Source organism: Zalophus californianus, chromosome 6 (assembly GCF_009762305.2).
Source record: "Zalophus californianus isolate mZalCal1 chromosome 6, mZalCal1.pri.v2, whole genome shotgun sequence".
Taxonomy (NCBI): domain Eukaryota; kingdom Metazoa; phylum Chordata; class Mammalia; order Carnivora; family Otariidae; genus Zalophus; species Zalophus californianus.
In genome coordinates this window covers 22,835,253-22,855,069 of record NC_045600.1, presented here as the reverse complement: position 1 = coordinate 22,855,069, position 19,817 = coordinate 22,835,253, and the positions used below count along the sequence as shown (strand labels likewise).

The 19,817-nt window shown below is 39.9% G+C and overlaps 1 protein-coding gene across 23 annotated transcripts in view; it reads left to right on the top strand.

Annotated features, from left to right (window-relative positions):
- The window catches only part of NRXN3 (neurexin 3), a 1,550,403-nt gene that overhangs the window by 1,146,564 nt on the left and 384,022 nt on the right, over positions 1 to 19,817 (top strand). The gene's annotated exons all lie outside the window — the stretch shown is intronic.

Sequence of the window (19,817 nt, the reverse complement as noted above, 5' to 3'; positions counted from 1 at the left end):
GCTTCTGTTTCTACTGTTCTTGCTGTAGCTCACTCCTGAATTGCTGCTGTTACCACAGCTTCTCCATGCTGCTTACACAACTTCATCTATTTTCCAGTGCAGCCAGTCTAGTGAGGGAGCACCTCACCATGGTGGTGTCCTGGGGCTGGGCACTGCTAAGGTAATGTGGCTTTCATTAATTGCTCCTTGTGCTTTTTTTTTTTAAAGATTTTATTTATTTATATATTGCCAGAGAGAGACACAGCGAGAGAGGAAACACAAGCAAGGGGAGAGGGAGAGGGAGAAGCAGGCTTCCCGCAGAGCAGGGAGACCAATGTGGGGCTCTCTCCCAGGACCCTGGGATCATGACCTGAGCCGAAAGGCAGACGCTTAATGACTGAGCCACCCAGGCGCCCCATCCTCACCTTGTGCTTTTAGTTTTTGCTAATGAAGCCTGTAATAAACTGATTGAAGTTAAAAAAAAAGATAATTCAAAACATAGAGAAGTACAGTATTTTATTTTGCCATTAGCATATCCATATATTTATGCAGTAGGGATTTAAAAAAATGAATCCTTACTCTTGAAAATGCACACTTCCAGTTCTCTGAGCTATGTGAGATAGAGCTTTTGATTAGAAGCCCTGTTTTTTGCTTATTTATATGCTTCTGGATGAAAAGAGACTTTATTAATAGAAGTAGGTTCAGGGGATCCATTAGAGCCGTAGAGAATAAATTCAAAAGGAAGGGACGGAGGGAGGGAGGGAAGGAAGGAAGGAAGGAAGGAAGGAACGGAGGGAGGGAGGGAGGGAGGGAGGAAAGGGGGAAGGGAAGGAAGGAACCAGACAAAACAAGCTTGTAACTATTTCACTAAAAAGAGGAAAAAGGCAGCTCATGAATTAAACCAAGATTTTTTTTAAAAAGCCTAAAAATCTTCATTTGCTTTGCCTTTGTGCATCTTTAACATATGCATGGGGTCTGAAGGAAATGCAGTTCTTTGGGATGCACGGCCAACACCCTGACTGTCCACAGTCATGAGAGAGTTTGGTGCTGTCTGGCAATGTAGGGTTGCTCACCTTAGTATTTTCACCTCATTACAGGGTTGTGATGACCTTCTGCATTCTTTAAGTGCTCTTGGTAATTTCAGGTTAGCTATGCAACAGCAGAAACTATTTGACCTGACAAATTGGCTCATTGTGTGAGGCAGCTGTTAAACAACTGTCAGAGGTGGTTTCATTTTAGTGAAGAGTTAGGTAATTTACGGGATTAAAACCATGGGCAATAAACAACCATCCACACTCATTGAAGGAAGTGTCTTCTTAGACAAGAGAATAGAGCTGAAACTGATGGGGACATTAGTCTGGTAAAAAGTCACATCAACGAAGATTTACCTCCAAATGATTTAGGTAGTAGGAAAGTGCCTGCACCAACACCTGCCCTTGAACATAGAGAATAAGGGAACACAAAGCAGCTCCCCTGAAAACAGTGATAACAAGCCTATGCACTTAACGTCAGAGGTCAGTAGCCATCACAAAAGTGCCACGGTGCCGGTAGCCAAACAGCTAAGTGTACTTAACCCTGAACTGTGAGTCACTGTAAATGCAGAGAGTCTAAAGGCTGAGGCTCTGCCACAGTGAGATCAGTTACTCAAGACTCATCTCTGGCCGGTTTCACACTACCTTCTGGGCACGTGGGGTTCCAGGTCATATGGATTAACCATGGACACAAAGAACCTAGAGACATAATTCCAAAGATTGCCACCAGCGTAGTGGATGCAGCAGGGACCTTACTTCTCTATATTTATATAATGTAGGATAGAGCAGCATTGTGCAAAACTTGGCTTTGAAGTCAAGTGGACCTAGATTTAAATCCACTTTGTGTGTAAGTTATTTACCTCCCGGGGTTACTCTGTCTTATCTGTAAAGTGGATGTAAGAATAGACAAGGTTAACTTGTGAAGATGAAATGAATGAAGTATTGCACAGTGCCAGATATTTAGAAATCTGTATTAATATCTTGGAAGAAGGTCTCTAGGTGTATGTCTTGGGTCTTTGCACCTCTCCATTTATAATTGCTTGAAGATATGCATCAAAGTAAAGAGCTGTGCAATAGTTCAAATGCTAAATGACAGACTTAAGATTCAAAAGAATCTCAACAGGAAGGAAAAATGATACTAAAATGAAATAAATTGTAATAGGGCTGTATAAAACCCTGCCCCTAGATTAAAAAAAAAAAGAAGTCATCTAGTTCTGGGAAGAAGAGACCTCACTTAAATAGATTTTTATGTAGCAAAAAATGCTAAAGCCTAAGAATTTTTTTTTTTAATTTTAAGTTGCATATGTGTAAGTTCTGCATGGTTTCTGCTGCCACATCTTAAGAGAACATTGACAAACTTGGCACATTCCATGTGGCACCGTACACAAGCTATCAGATCCAGGCTCTGTCACTGTGAGTCTGTGAACAAGTCAGTTACCTCACTGATAACAGTGTATGAAGTCCTCTTCCTGGTTTGAGCTAAGGGTTACATTGCATAATGCAAGTAAGGGGTCACAGGAAAGAATGATGAGAATGGTGGCAGCCTTAAGATAAGGGGCTGAAGAAACTTGAAATATTCTGCCTGCATAAGAGAAGCCTAAGGAGGGATATGATAGCTGATATCAACTATTTGAATGATTGTGAGGTAGAAAAGAGATTCTCATTAATCTACCTAACTCTAGGAGGCAGAACCAGGGCCAGTGGCTAGAAGTTGTGGCATCTCTTTGGGCTCCAGAAGAGGAATAATTTTCCATTCGAGGGTGTCCTACTCATTAGAATAAACAGGAGGTAGTGAGCTCTCTGTCATTGGAGGGAGGAAGAGGTGAATGGAGAATAAAAATAGCTCCTAGGGTATTCTAGTTACCGTTCTAAGGAATCTGCATTCTTCCTTAAGCCTCATAATATCCAGGTGAAGCAGGTACAATTATTATCATTCCCATTTTACAGGTGAGGAAACTGAAGCAAAGAGATTCAGTGAATTTTCAAGAACACAAAATTTAGAAATGGTAGAGGTGAGGTGGGATTAGAGCCCAGGCTGCCTGGCTCTTGGATCCATTCTCTTCACCACTATAGGGAGTACCTCTCAAATACACAGCGAAAGGCTGAGGGACCACACATCATGAAGATTAAAGGGAATTCCTGCACTGAGGTTGGGATTTGACTGGATGATCTCTCCAGTCCTTCCCTTTAAATGTCTAATTTTATAAGACCAAAAAGCAAGAAAACACATACACACACACAATCGCAAAAGACGAAACAAAATGTAGACACAAATTGTCATGGGTTTTTCTCAACATAAAAAGCTCAAGGTGGTCACCTGGAACTTATCTTCTTTTATTTTATGCTCAGTAATGAAAGAATGGACATCTCATTGTCTTGTTCCAGGCAAAAATAGAAGGATTTGCATTTAAATAAGGGATTGGTAGTAGAACTAATAACCCCCAAAAGAGACTAGTGAACCTCTTTGGGAGAGAAAAGAGATACTAACTTCTTGACTAAATATTAACTAAGCACCTACTGTGTGCTGAGATTAAAAAAAATCTGTGTAAAAGAAATAAAAATTCAACAATCATTGCAGTCCCCACATGTTTAGATTCTGGTAGTCTTTCAGGCTTTTTCTGAACTTCGGTATGCAGTGATACTTTTTCAAGTCTTTAAGGAAATAATAAATTATATCCAGTTTTGGAGAGGAGGCACACATGATATTCTTCATAGATTTTATATGAACTGGGTAATTTCACCTTCAGTGTGGGTGCTAAAAGTATGCATTCAGTTCATCTCAGGCCAGCTTACTATCCAGTAAAGACAGATGTAGGTCTTGTTGCATTAAACTACTTTAATATACTGCAGTGGGAAAAGCTCTGGTCTAGACATTTGGAGTTTTGCTGCTGCTGTAATTTATGACAAACTTTTGTTTTTGGATCTCAGTTTTCACATCTATAAGTGAGGAGGTTTGACTAAACTCTCTCTGCTTCCTTTAGGCTCTAACGTCTCATATTTGTTTTATTTTATAATTATGCTTATTTCATCATGTAGATGCCAGATGGCAAAATGCCCTGGCAGGGTATGCAGGACCCAAATTGATTCTGGGAAAATGGGGCACCAGTGATTCCTATGCTAGAAGGAGCTGAGGTAAACAAAAGCCTCTAGGTTCTAGTTCTGTTTCTGTTGACTATAAAATGTAGGCACGGCTCAATATTAGGAGATATCTCCTAGCTTTTAATATTAGATTTTAAAGTTGCCTAACAAACCCATTGAGGCTGTTTTGTGCTTAGAGTACTTCAATGTTATGAGGGGGAAGCAGGTGAACTATAGCATATAAGGCTTAATTGTCTCCCCTCACCTTTTAATTTCTCTCAATCTTTCAAAGCATTAAAGAGAAAAAATGTTATTTCTTAGTCTCTTGCTATGAATATAGTTTACTGTCTGTGTATGTTTAGATGGCTTACCTGAGTGGGAAAATAGTCATTGTATTCAGTAAAATTTCTAGAACAGACCTGCACTGGTATTAAGTTTCCTGGGCACTGGGGCAGCTGGGTGGCTCAGTTGTTAAGCATCTGCCTTCAGCTCAGGTCATGATCCCAGGGTCCTGGGATCGAGCCCCGCATCTGGCTCCCTGCTCCGCGGGAAGCCTGCTTCTCCCTCTCCTACTCCCCCTGCTTGTGTTCCCTCTCTTGCTGTGTCTCTGTCAAATAAATAAAATGTTAAAAAAAAAAAAAAGTTTCCTGGGCGCTACTTGCTTTGTCATTGGGCTTTACCATGTAGACCTCACATCTCTCTCCATGTTGGTCTTACTGTTACTATTTCCAAGTTACAAATACACTAAGGCCACAGGTTTCATGGTGTTTTCACAAAGCCCTCCTATCTGCTGCTCTTGAGTTAATTAGTAAATGGCATTTTGATGCTCACTACCTCGACTTGTTTTAGTTTATCTCCCTTCTTCAAGAATCTTCCTTTAGGGCGCCTGGGTGGCTTAGTTGGTTAAGCAACTGCCTTCGGCTCAGGTCCTGATCCTGCAGTCCTGGGATCGAGTCCCACATTAGGCTCCCGGCTCAGCAGGGAGCCTGCTTCTCCCTCTGACCTTCTCCCCTCTCATGCTGTTTCTCTCTCTCTCTCAAATAAATAAATAAAATCTTTAAAAAAAAAAAGAATCTTCCTTTACCAGTTATAAGACTAAAGCTAATTTAAAGGAGACGGAGGGAGATTTCCCACTCATATCAGTGCTACAGAACCAAATAAGGAGCTGGTCAGTGGTAGGAATAGATTAATGAAGTCTCAGAATTGATTTTAGTTCTAAAGATCAAACTTGAAAAAAATGAAAAAGTTATCCAGATCTGAGTAAGAAAGCCAGATTGATTATTAAGTTTGTTATGGGATCAATGTTTGTATCCCCCCAAAACTCGTATGTTGAAACCTAACCCCCACGGTGTTGGTATTAGGAGGTGGGACCTTTGAGAGGTAGGTCATGAGGGTGGAGCCTTCATGGATGGGATTAATGTGTGTAAGGAATTTGCCTTTTGCCATAGAAATATAAATTGTCTTTCATTTTCCCTTTTGGACATCTGGCTCTTCTCTGATTATATACCTCTTTTTCACTTTCCCTTCTGATCTCCATCCTTATCTCAATCTATTGGGAATAACTGTGAGAATTGCTTTGCTAACATCATGATACGGGACTAATTAACAGTTTCATAATGAGACTGTATCCCCAAAAAAGGAAAATTTCAAATGACTAGAAGACTAGTGATGTCGAGGGCCATCCCTAGAATGGTTAAGTTACTGGTTGTGAATCTTAAATGGGCTTCTGATCTTTGTATGCGTTGCGTTAGAAGATTCCATTCACTTTTCCTTTCTGAGGGCTTGTCTACTGACATTGCCCCACAGTCATGCCAATTGAGCATAATCTCTTTCCTGGTAGATCTGTCTCACAATGAACTGCATTCATGGGAGGTGGCTAGCGTGTGGTAAACATGGTATAAAGAGACCAATACTAGAGATAGATAGAACATTCGCTCAGAGGAGACACAAACAAATTGCCTTTCTGCTGGCTCTGAAATATTTTTTTTTCAGCATACTTAAAGATGAAGTTGGAATGAAGCTAACTAAAACTTTATCCAAACAACCTCTTCATTGCTTGGCTTCTGATGAGAAGGGTATAGGTGGCAATTTGCAATTTGCTCACTGATACTGAGTCACAATTGGACTCCTCTTGAAGTTGATATAAGATCTGCATGCACGGAAGATGAACTCATTAAAATCAAATTGATTGTATAAGAAATTCAGCTGGAATTATCTAGGTGTTAATATACATATGTATTTATTTTCAGACAATGGAATCATATTTAAAACATGCACTTATTTAAAACACATGTGCACATGCACGCACAGAGAGACTGTCATACAGGTTTATGGAATATCACTAATTAAGGCAAATTAACTTATACTCAAAATAAGTACTCATTAAAATAAACATTAAGTCCTCAAAGTCATCGCTAAAAGGCTACATGTAGGTGGATAAGCTTGAAGACTCTTCCTAACCTGTATAGTAATAGGCTATAAGATTTAGAGAAAGAAGAAAGGAAAGTAGAAGAATTTGTGAAGACAGTAACAGATAACATTTACTAAGTAAGCATCTGCTATGTGTCAGCCATGCTTAGTGCTTCCCATATATTAAATAGTTTAAGACTCATATTAACTGTCTGACTTATATTCTATTATTTTATCCCTCAGAAAACTTTATGTAACTTGGATAAGGTCCAACACCATTAAAAGGAAAAAAATTGGAGATTGAACCCAGGTTTCTCTAATTTCTGAGCCAAGCTCTTAATTGCTGTGTTGTTACCACACTCGCAGAGGCTTTTATTTGAGGTAACACCACTCTATTCAGGGCTGATATTATTCAAGCAGTATCTTTCTCTGCAAATGGGCCTATCAGAATACAAGCCCCTCTACCCCCAATGTTTTTGGATTACTCAGGTGATAGTTTGTTTTTGGAAAGAGAGAAGTATAGGCAATTGACAGAAGCAGAGTGCCTGGCTTTAGATTCTTTTTCTTTTTCCATTTTTTCCTTGATGAGCATAATCATGTGAATAATTAAGCTTCAAGAGCTGAATGACTGATTGGCAGCAAGTGACTAACTGTTGTTTATTTATAAGGCTATAGCTTTCATTGAAAATACAAGATGTTTTTTGAAACATCAGAAGTCTTGCATGAGACTTTATAAATCATGGAGGTGCCATAACTTGGGGGTTAAGCTCACAGGCATTTAAGTTACACTGACTTGAGTTCAAATCTAAGTTGCTGGCCCTTTGAGACTTTTTTTCACCCCTCTGTGATTGATTTCTGGGAAGTGGAACCATTAATACTTAGAATAGTTGAGAACATTCAAACAGCTTAAGTTATACAGAGTGCTAGCTCAGTGCCTGGTATATGATAAACATTCAATAAATCTACTGTGTACTATTTTATTTTATACAAGTGACAAAAATTTATTTAGGAGATACGGGTTGGATTCTTGGAAAACCTGTAGTTCCTGGGTCAGAAGCTTGCAAAGACCGCTCAGGATGTGTCTGTGTTGATAATTTCACCCACGTTTATTTTTCCATCAGTCTTAGATTCATTATAAGAATCAGCTACTCTTTCTAAAGAGCTTTAGTGCTTTGACATTACCTCCTTTAATTGCCTTAATAATCCTATGAACTAGAGATCGTCTTGCCCATTTTTACAAATGAGGAAACCAGAGATGAGAAAAGTAAATAGAAGGCCGCCCAGATAGTAAACAGATGAGCTATGACATGAATCTGGGTCTTCTATACTCGCACTCCAGTTTAATTTTAAAACAGGAAGATGTTGAGACCATGTAGATCATGCCTCAGTCCATTTTACAGATCAGAATATCAAGTATCTAAGAGAAAAATAATTTGTCTAGAGTCACACAGCCAGTTAGAGGCGAAGCTGATACTAGACACAAGGGCTCTCTTCCAAGCCTGTATCTCTTTCATCCTTCCCAGGCTACTTCTGTCTTCACAGTAACTTGTATGCTCTGTGGAGAAGGAATGAAAAGGTGAGGCAGAAAGGAGGGAATGAGAGGGTGGGGGAGAAGGAGAGAGGGAGAGAAAAGAGTAGACTCACATAGGAACATTGGATCAAGAGGGGTGATCTGCATCAAATGCCAGGGCTCTCCACTCTTAGAACTAACCTCTACCTGGCAGAAGAAGCAGAAATAACCAGAAAGAGGCTGAATCTGTATCTGTCCCTGCTTTCCTTCCACCCCAGTGATGACAGCAGACATAGGTGACAGTAGTGAAGACATCCCCCCGTGACACCCCCACAGCCATATGGCACCACCATCACCATCTCCAGCAGCCCTCTCGCTCGAGATTTGGCTTCCCCTGCACCGGTCTGCATTGCCGGATGTCAGAACTCAGCTGATTTGGTTTCTCAGGCGACTACAGTGGATTTCACTCCCACACGGGCATTTTCTTGACATTTTGACATTCACGCAGAGGAAGGCAAAAGGCTGGCCAAGGGCCCGATCATCAAGCCCCATCAGAATCAAACTACATTTTCTGAGCAGCTGTCGATAGAGTGTGCATGAGATTATTATTGTTTGCCAACGCTCTATTGATCTTGGCTTTGTGAAGCTCAAAGTCTGTTTACAGCCACCTCTAAAAATGAACAGCCACTTCTTTTACTGAAGGTTAACATGGTGTGTTTATTTAATTGAATGGAAATGGCTTTGTGTTTTTCAAATGTCATTGTTAGTAAATTTTCAGAGGAATCTGAGTGACTAGTGTGTAGGGCTTGAGGACAGGAGAATGGCTAGTTGGGGTGGGCGGTCAGCTGGGTTTGGGAGTTGCTGGAGGCAATGGATGTAAGGCAGAAAGATACTGGAATAACTTCGCTACCCTGAGAAGTGCTATAAGAAATCCTTACTCTATATTAGTGTTGTTTTTTACAGTTGTCAGCTGATAGTAAGAATTCTCCCCTGGGTGTTTTATTCTTTTGCCTACCTCTCTTTTTGTTTGTTCTTTGGATTTCCCCAAAAATGTTTAAAGGTGACACTGAATATTTTAGTTACTGTGCATTTTGGAGTTGGAAGTTTTCTATCATCTGATCTTGTTTCTTTTCCCCCGTTTCATACAAGATTTGACAGAAGTGGCTGGAGTTAGGAGTCCTGTCAGATAGAAGCAGATCCTGGCAATCCCAGTGACCTGATTTTGGAGAGACGTTGTTCAGCTGGCTGGAGGGAGATGCACACAGCTCCTACCAAAGCCACCAGAAGAGTCGTAAACAGTCTCAGGAACCGTGAAAGTCTGTCAGGGCCTCCAGGATGCTAGATGAAAAGCAGAAGCCAGCCAGCCAATGGACTGTTTAAAATGGAAATATCAGAATAATTCACGGGGATTGTTTTTTAACTTTCCTCAGGAGGTTTGCCCTTTTATGAGGTCAACTTTAGCAGTTTCCATTTTAAGTTATACTTCACCCATTCTGTCTCAGTCTCCTCAGCAGGAAAACAAACAAAACCTAACTGTTTTATCACATACATGTGTATCATTGGTGATTTTAAACCACCACCACCACCACAACAACAATGGAAAAAAAGCAACCGTTGCAGTCTCAACGCAGCCAGTTTCTGTTCAAAGAATTGCTAAACTCCTCAGGAGTGGGTGCCAGGGCTGGAAAGAAAAGTGAGATAAAGGTTCTGTACTCAAAGATCTCATGACTGCGTGTGTGTGTGTGTGTGTGTGTGTGTTGGTGGGGGTGGATGTCTATGAAAATACTTAACAACTTGAGAAGTATTGAAATGGGAGAGCGAGCTTCTTATCTCAAGGAGTCGAAGAATGAATCTCGTGGACAAGGAGAGTGAGTAAAGCAGTAGAGTTTTATTAAGCAAGGATACAGAAAAGGCTCTCAGGAGTGAGAGGGGTCCCAACAGGGTTGCCACTGAGGGGGGGTTTTTAGGGCTGGTCTTTTCTTGAAAACTTGACCAGGAAGCTTGTGGCCTGAGATTCTTGTGCTGTCTGGGTCTGAGCACAAGGACAGTTGATAATACCCTTCATGACTTCCTTCTTTCAGGTCTGGTCATTTTCTGTGTTTACAATGTAGCCACCAAAGAAAAATACTCGCTGACATCCAGGGCCAGGTGGTCTGGTTTATTTTCTTATCTCTTGTTTACTCTGTCTTAGGGCCCCTGCCTGCGAGGAATAGTTTCAGAGTGCAGCCAGGGGCCCCCTATCTCGCCCTGCCTAGACCTTAACCCTTTCCTAATTCATTGTGATAGATGTACTCTGGGACTGGGAATGCCCTGAGTCTGATTGGGGGCATTGCTTTGATCTGGTAGTGGGCTATATCCTTGTCTCTCCAGTCTCCTTCATCTCTACATTGAGTCCTGATTAAAGTCTGATTTCAAATAATCAGCCCATTTTTTTGAATTTTTGATTCCATTCCTTCTGTGCCCAAGAGAAAAGGTAAAGTTTTTAAGTGCTTTGAGGAACACAACTTCTGAAATCCATTTGGGTATCTCAGGTGTTTCTTTAGTTTAAATATACACACACAAAATCAACGTGGGCACAAGGGTTAGGTTAGAAAGGTGCCCTTTTCTCTAAGTGGTGCAAAATATGGGAAATGAGAAGTAAGCAAGACAGGATTAGAATCACAAGATGTGTTTCCTTACAAGATGTGAATTCAATACCTGCAAATCTTCTTAGTTCTGAGTTTGAAACATATCTATAAAATCCTTTGTTAAAAGAAATACAGTGGGGATTAACAAGGATGGGGAAATGGAAGTGGGCAGATATGTTCTTGAAGACAGAGCACTCTGAATGCAGAACATTCCCTTCTGTCAATTAATTTTACTTCTTATAGATGGTTAGACTATTAAACAAGGTCCTATGAGAAAAGTGGGTTTGAGTGATCTCTAGGAAGACATTACTGATATTAAATTAAATTAGACTGTGCATTGCGGAGCCCCCACCAGTTGTATTCCCTCAGGTGAGCATCTTTAATACCTGATGCAGCCTAGTTAGAGGTGACACGAAATCATAGAATTTGATCTTTTTTTTTTTCCTTTCAAAGTTAGGCAAATAGAAATCAGCTCTTTTGGTATATCTAAGATGCCAGATGCTGTTTTTTAAGAATTTGATTTGGGGAAAGTACAGGTCCAGCGAAATGGGTTTGATCCCTCTAAAGATAAGGGGACCTCCTTTTCCTATTTAACAATAGGGCTCCTTTGTCTCATAATATCTGACAAAGCAACAGTATGGAGTCGTGATTTCGAGTGCTGCCTCTAGAGTGAGATTTTCTAGGTTTGAATCCTTTGCTTGACAATTTTAGCCAAATGGAGTAACCTGTTTAAGGTTTAATTTCCTCATCTATAAAATGTGAGTAACAAGAGTTCCTTATAAGAACCACATAAAGATAAAATAGAAACCACCCAGCATGGTGCCCAGCACATAATATAGTTTCATAAATATTAACTATTATTACTAAACTGAATATTTTAATAGGTATTACCCCGGAAATTCCTAGGCATGAGGTTGTCATTATGATGGGCAAGTTATAAGGGTCACAAACTAACACCCTAAGCTGTTTGCAGATGCATGGACCTCTTCACTAGGGCTTCCAGTCATTGACTTACATATTGATGAGTACAGATCCATCATCCCCTCTTAAAGAAATAACCAGAAGACACTTACCCTATTTATAGTGCAAGAATTGAGTGTTTTTCTTTAGAAGGATAGTTACTTCTTCATCCAAGGGTTCAATGCCACATAAGAAAAATTGTCTTGTGCCTAATGTCCTTGGAGAGATAAAGATATATTTAAAAATCTTGATATTAGAATTAAGGCTATCATGCATTTAGCTTGTCTATGGGTTCTTCATTTATGCATCACCGTTGTCTTGTCAGAAGTAAGAGTCACTACTTCAGTACTAAATTTTTCCCACTCAGGATGTAGACTTTTTGTTATTGTTGTTGTTGTATAACTTCCATTATTTAACTGGACTTAAAAGATCCGTCAGTATGCACCAAAAATTTATTTTTAAAATTCTTCACCTAATACTTGAAAAATAAGCCCTAATCTGGTTTTCTGTGAAATTGACCTCAGCAGTATAAATAGTACAGAGGAAGAAAAATTCCACATTTCTCTATCTGTATTGGCGTTTAAGACTGCATTTATAAAGCCTCCATTCATGGTGAAGACAGAATGTATCTTGCTGGTGAGAATTTCACTGTTCGGGAGTCTGCGTTAAAGCTCCTAAGATGTGTTGGGTAGTAGAGGTGATGTTTTCATTGTCAGGGTTGACTTCCCACTCCCTGAGGAGAGATTCACTTCCCTGAAAAATTAGCAGGTTTATTTGTATAAACTCCAGTTGCACACTGGATTGTTGCTTGTGGGTTTCCCATGTGACCAGCCTAGACTCAAGGTAAAAGGATGGCCTGCAGCTGTGGCAAACAAGGGAGAAGTTAATGAATCATAAAGGTCAAACATCTTCTTGGATTTCCTTTTCTTTCTTCATTTGTTCTGGCTGCTTTCAAAAAATATATCCTCATTGCCTATATATTCTTAGTGTAGAAACTCATTAGCAATATTTGGTTCTGTTAGTTGGATAGGGAATTCTCCCCTCATTGTGAAGAGAAATTTCTCTAGGTACCACATAACTGTCTCCATTGAGAAGAATCTATGATGTTTGAAATGTATTGTGGGTCTTTTAAATTACTGTGCTAGGAAAGGTTATATAAAGAGATCATTATTATTAATTAGCTTACCTCTCCCCTACTGTTCTTTTATTTTTATTTATTTTTTTAAAGATTTTATTTATTTGAGAGTTGAGCGAGAGAGAGAATGAGAAAGAGAGAGAGAGCATGGGGGGGGTAGGGTCAGAGGGAGAAGCAGACTCCCCGCTGAGCAGGGAGCCCGATGTGGGGCTCGATCCCGGGACTCCAGGGTCATGACCTGAGCCGAAGGCAGTCGCTTAACGAGCCACCCAGGCGCCCTCCTACTGTTCTTTTATTCATGGTATTTTACATGTAAGTGATCTTTCCAGGAATCCATAGGATTCTACTACTATTAATTTTGAGAATAGTGTTTATCTACCAACATGAATTATCTTCTCCAAAAGGTGACCAAATTGCTCCATAACTCCTCCTACATAAGAATTGGGTAGCTCAGGAATCTCTAACTTCACTGTGGGATTCAGAATTATCACAGATCCTCTGGTTCTCACCCCTTTCTTAGAAATAGGGCTGAATCCATAGCAGAAAAGATGACTTTACTCTTTATTCACAACCTATAAGCTAACAAAGAGTGTATTAAAAAAAATCTTTCTGGGGCACCTGGGTGGCTCAGTCATTGAGCGTCTGCCTTCGGCTCAGGTCATGATCCCAGGGTCCTGGGATCGAGCCCCGCATCGGGCTCCCCGCTCTGTGGGAAGCCTGCTTCTCCCTCTCCCCCTGCTTGTGTTCCCTCTCTCGCTGTGTCTCTCTCTCTCAAATAAATAAATAAAATCTTTAAAAAAAATAAAAAAAAATCTTTCTATCTTGCAAACAAAGGAACTGAGGTACTAGATGGTAAATAGCTACCTAAGAGTAGTAAATCTGTGAAGACAATGCCTGGTTCTAGCTTTCGACCCTTACTTGCAAATTTATGTAGCCTTTTTTTTTTTCGTCTAAGAATAGGTTAAGTATAAAGTTATTCTTCTGAAGAGACTTGACCTAGACGATGTTCTGTAGTTCTTATGATTCTATAGTTGATGTTTGTTAAAATAAAAATGTTAGAGCATGGTATAGAGAGAATGTTGATTGTTGGCTCTATGTTGACCCGAAATGAAGCCTTTTAAAAGATTATCTCTGTGTTAATATAATTATTTACATTTAACCAATGTCACATAAAAATTAATCACAATTTTCACATGGAGAATTTACAAATAACAATGAATGATAGATAGAGTCTAAAACTGATATGGACAACCTTGATAAAAAGATAAAAACCATCCAAATAAGCTTTAAAAGAAAGAAATGTAAAATCCTGTATTGGAGTTAAATAAATCATCTTTGCAAGTACTGGATGTAGAAAGTCTGGCTTGACAGATTTGATGGAAAATAAGATCTGAAAGTTTTAATTGGTCATAAGCTTATACTAAAGAAAGGAAAAAAACCATGCAGCCTTAGGTTCTACTAATAGACTTCTACACTATTACTAAATTATGTTGACTCTTCATCTGAAATATCTTTCTTATCCCTCCACTTAGTTCCTGAACTAAGACTATGTCAACCTTTACCTGACAGTGGCTTCTTAATCGTATCCTTGCTTCTTTTCTCCCCACTCTGATCTGTCTTTGCATGAAGCCAATGTTATCACTGATGAAAGATCTGATGATATCATTCCCAAGTAAATAAGCCACCAGTGGTTCATAGTAATTACGAGATTGATTATTTCCCTAGGAATGAAACCTTTAGTATAATCTTTTAAAGCTTTATTTATTTATTTGGGAGAGAGAGAGAGAGAGTGCGCACACAGGAGTGGGGCGGGGGAGGGCAGAGGGAGAGAATCCTCAAGTGGTCTCCCCCCTGAGTGCTCAGCCTGACACGGGGCTCGATCCCAGGACCCTGAGATCATGACCTGAGCCAAAATGAAGAGTTGGATGCTTAACCGACTGAGCCTCCCAGGCACCCCTAATATAATTTCTAATCTCTATCAACTTTTCCTTATTTTTGCAAATAACACCTCCATTTCTAAAGATGTGTCTTTAACTCATCGTAACCATTTTGGACCATGGTACCCTGAAATTGCGTTGTATTTTTATATTTCCAGACTTTTGTTGAGTATTTTATTTTCCTTCTTCTCCCTCCCCCTCCTACTCCTCTTCCTTCTCATATTTCCCGTTTTGCCTTTGACAAGCCACTGCCACTGATCCATGATGTTCAAATATCTTCTCTTCTGTGAAGACCTCCCAAGAGCCCTCTACCCCAACTCCAGGAGAAACCAGTCTCTCAGTTTGTGCTGCTCCCATACTCCCATACCTTTATTACAGAATATAAGGTGCTGTTATTCTCTTCCGAACTGACTAGAAGTATGTCTATGTTTGTTCCCATCTTCTGTTGTTAATAAGATTTCATAAATTGTGTTAGAGTACTAACCCTGAGAAGATCCTCAATCTGAAAGGAGAATAATATAGAGGATTATTTCTCCTCTCCCATCCCACTTTCTAACCATACACATTATTAAAGTTTGTGTTAATATCTTTAATATTGTAAAGTGTGTTGAAAGAGTTGCTTTTCTCTTCTCAGAAGCAAAGTTTTCCCGATAAGATTCAAAGTTCTATGTGATGAGCCTTTGACCCAAGAATACAAATTTAAAGATCATGAGGTCTTTCTGTCATGGTTTTGAATGTCAGTCTGCTTTGTCCAGTGGGTTTCTGAGTCCTTTGTGTTTGGCACATTTTACTGAGATGCAAAGACTGTATACAATCCTGATGACTGGGTTTTCAAACTACAGTGTATAGAAAAAAAATGTGTGGACAGAAATTGAGAAGACTGTCAAAGTATCTGTTCCATAGATGCCTGAATAATTCTCCTTCAGCCATTCACTTTTATCTTAATTTAGAGTCATATATTTCTTGTTACCTTTTGGTTTTCCCCTGACACCTAATAATGCAATCTCCACGATGTAGTGCTATGTTCCAAATTTATAGTGCAGTAATTGAAAGAGGCTGGATCTCTTGTCCTTCATAATTCAAAGCAAAGAAAGTCAAAGGGAAGAAATGTTGATATTTTTTGGAATCCAGGTGTTCTGTAATTGAAACATTTTGAAGAATTTCCACTTTTCCTTCTAAGGAAAATTCAGCTTTTTGTTCTTTCTATAATGGAATTGACCATTACAGAGTTGGGAAATCCTAAAAAAAAAAAAAAAAAAAAGAGGAAAACTGTTGGGGCAGCCTGGTTGTTTGGAAATTGGGCTCAAACCACAAGGACACCTATCCTCTCAGATCACAGCACTTGAAGGTAGAAACATAAGTAGCTCTTTAGAGAATTTACTATGAAAGACTGAGTTCCTTTCATCCCTCTATCTACTATCATTCTCCACCAATGTGTACAGATAGGTCTTCATAATGATTCTAAGATCACACTTAAAAGGCAAATACAGATATAAGTAGCAATGGGACTCAAAATCTCTATTAGTTGTCCCCCAGATTTAAAAAAAAAAAAAAAGCACCTGATGTTTGGGAAATGCCCATTTTCTAATTTTACAGTATCTAATATATGTTGAATTTGACACTACGAACTGAGGGAGGGATATGAATAACTGGTGTGACGACCATTTTATTTAATACATGACAACATTTCATACAGATGACTGGTTGATTTGGATGCTTACTCTTTTTTATTCGTTATGTCTGGTCTACCATGGATCTAGCTAAAACTTTATTCAATGCAGCATAGCCCCTGATTATTTGGAAGCCTTCAAACTAACTGGAAGTATAATTGTCACATTGGAGATGATTCTTTTGTAGAAAAAGCAAAGAACCTAGAATCCAGTTTTTCAGAATACAGAGTTTGAGGTCACCAGGAGCACTTAGAGAGCTTGAGGAAATTTCAGATGTCTTGTCTTCACCCCAGACCTACTGAAGTAGGATCACTGAAGAATGGCACCCAGGAATCTGCATTTTACATCTTCCCTCATCAATCTCTATGCATGCTGGAGGTTAAGTATCACTGTTGGCTCACCTGTAACATGTAGTGCTAATCAAACATGACTCAATTCCTGGCCAGACTTGTAGATGGCAATACCCCTAGAAGCAATAACATTTTCTGAAACAAAACAAGGGGCATATGAGATACTGTGAAATCTCTGGCACTGGCTATCTAGTATCCACATGTGCCCCACTTAGCTCTAGATTAGAAAATAAAGAATGGGATTCAGCCCAGTGGCAGCCATGAGCACAGGTGCACAATTTGGAAAAATGAGATCAGTTCTATAAAAAAATCAAGGTAAAGTCAAAGAAGTTTAATAAAAATGTAAATCCCCTTACAATTGGCCCCATGTTTTCCATCTCTTAATGAGCACCTGTCATCTGGTGAATAATGACCAGGCCTCCAAGAATGAGTCAGGCAAGCAAAAAGGCCCGTGGCCGGAGACCCTGTTAGGCATTTTAAAATGAAAAATCCATCTAACAAATAAAAACTTGTGTCAGTGATGCAGGTATAATAGCGTAATCTCTTCATGAGAAACAATATGCAAATTAATCATAAAGCAAGAAGAGGCAGAACTTTTCACTGCTGCCTTGGGCAGTGTTTCCTGGAAACAGACTCTTGAGATGGAGATTATGTGCAGGAGGCTTCTTGGGGAGTGAGCTGGGAAGCAGTTCCTCAATGGGAGTGAGGGAAGCAGGCTTGAATAGAGGGAAAATTGGGACTGATGCAGGTGCAACTAAAGCCTCAGTCAGTCTCAGGGCCAACACTGGAGTTGGGTTGGTCCTTCTGAGATGTCCCAAATTGAGCAAAGGGAGCTGAGTCTCTGTATGCCACCCCCCCATCCTCACCTCACCACCCAGTCACTGCACAAGGCAACCCCTTTACCTGCGGACACTGCCAGAGAGAGACTGAACTTTGAGCTGTCACCAGCTGGCATTCCCAACAGCTGGGGAAATGGGTACTCCAGTCTTGAAGGAGGAATCCAGAAGCACATCCACTATAACTCTGTCTGGTTCAAGGCCAAAAATTATGGAGCTGAGAGCTACAACAGGCTTCTGATCTTCCACAGTCTGCTGAGTGCCCCTGACAGTGCACTGAAGTGATAATGTTAAGGAAGGAAATGATTAGAAGTAATTTGCTGAGGGACCAGGTTTGCATTTTGAGCTGTCAGCAAGTAATGAAGCAAGAATGTCAATCGACAGGTGAATCAAAGTTGGGGCAGAAGGAAGGGAGAAGGAAATTTGCTCCAAAAAGAGCAATTTCTTTAATTGAAGCTTGTGATGAGATAAGTAGAGAATGTTTGCAGCAGCCAGAGATTACTAAGAAGGAAAAAACAACAACAACAACAACAACTTTGTGGCTGGTGGATTGGGATGTAAGAGGTTTTGTGGGACAGGATCTCCCTTGAAAAATCAAGTCAGGATCAAAGCCACTTTCCAACAAACCCTTTAAATAAAGGATTGCCTGTTTTTATATTAGCCCTAGCAATGAATACCACTTTCCCCCCCTTAATTATTGATTGTCAAATGTATAAGCTACTAAGAGATAAATATATTGAATTGTCTAATTAAAAAGGAAAAGCAGCTATCCTTGATAGAAGCAATAGGCCATGGATTTTTCTGCCCAATGCAGTGTGCTCTGCTCAGAATGACCTCTGAATGTCTAAAGTAACCTATGACATCACAGAGGTGCTGCTTGTCTGTTGGCGGGGGGGGGGGGGGGGGGCATTGCTCCAAAAGGTGTCTATAACCAGGTCAAATAAGTGAGATTATAGGCACATAGGGAGTGAAAGGTCTTTTATAATAAAAGGCCATTTCTGTGACTGTGTTCAAAGCTGATAAAAAGTCACTTCTATCTTTGGTGTCTTCTATCTTTTCTTCTTTGATACTTCTCTCTCTCTCTCTCTCTCTCTCTCTCTCTCTCTCTCTCTCTGTGTGTGTGTGTGTGTGTGTGTGTGTGTGTGTGTGTGTGTGTGTGTGTATGTGTATAAAAGACTCTTTTTTTCCTTTCTGGTGTTTGAATGAATCCCAGTCTCACTTCAGCAATCCACAGTTGCAGGCTGAAAGGTGTCACAGAACTATAGCATTACTGTGTAGAGCTCCAGGGATATATTTTCTAATTATAATCACTCCTGAGCTGTTTGTAAATATGTCAAGCTGTCTACCTAGCTGCACACCACTGGCTCATTTCTGTTTCAGGAGTGATCATCTCTCTCCTTTCTCCTCACCTTTCCCCCCATCCTTCTAATGAAGAACTTTCTCATCTTCATTAGAAAATAAACTGTTATTTTGTAAAATCTAAAAAGCCCTTCGGAATCTGCCTCTAGCTCACCCATGTTGGTCTTAGCGCTTGCCTGTCCATCTCACCTTTCTTGCCTTTCTTGCTCCAAGAATTTTGAATAGCTTCTGTGTTCTCCCTATTCACCAAAGTGTTTTCCACCTCAGTGATTTTGTTCATGTGGTTCCCACTGTCTGGAACAATCTTCTAGATGAATTGTGACACTTCAAGAAATGTCTTTGTCCCAACTTCAGAAACTACATTTTCATTCTGATGAATAGCATGAATAGCTCCCACAGTATTTCCGCAGGCTATTTTACAAGTATAGAGGATTCGCTTGTTAATCCTGAAATGTGCTTTCTAAAATAAAGCTTCCTTTGAAAACCCATTAAACCTCTAGTTTAAATACCTAGACATTCTCAGAAACTGAATTTGCATTGTCTTCACCACAGTGTCTTCTCAGGTAACCAATGTGGTCATGTCAGATTAATGCAACGCCATGTTTTTATGACCCCAACAGTCTTTAAGACAATAGGAAAAGTACACTTACTGAAAGAAGCATAGCAGGAGACTCACTTCAGAAAATAGAGCTATGCTCCTGAACTTGGAGTGGCTGCTAAATCACACAAATAATCCCAAAGTAGGGAACCTTTAGACTTCAGGATTGATTGGAACATGTGGGGCTTTTGCCAGTAGCTAAAAGAAATGGGAAATCCCCTGAACTGGAAGTTTGGAGATTTGGGTCCTCACCTAGGTCTGCTGCATACAATCTGTGGGATCCTTGGGAAAGTCATTGGTCTTGTTTGATTGTGCTGTCCTCAGATGTAAAATAAAGT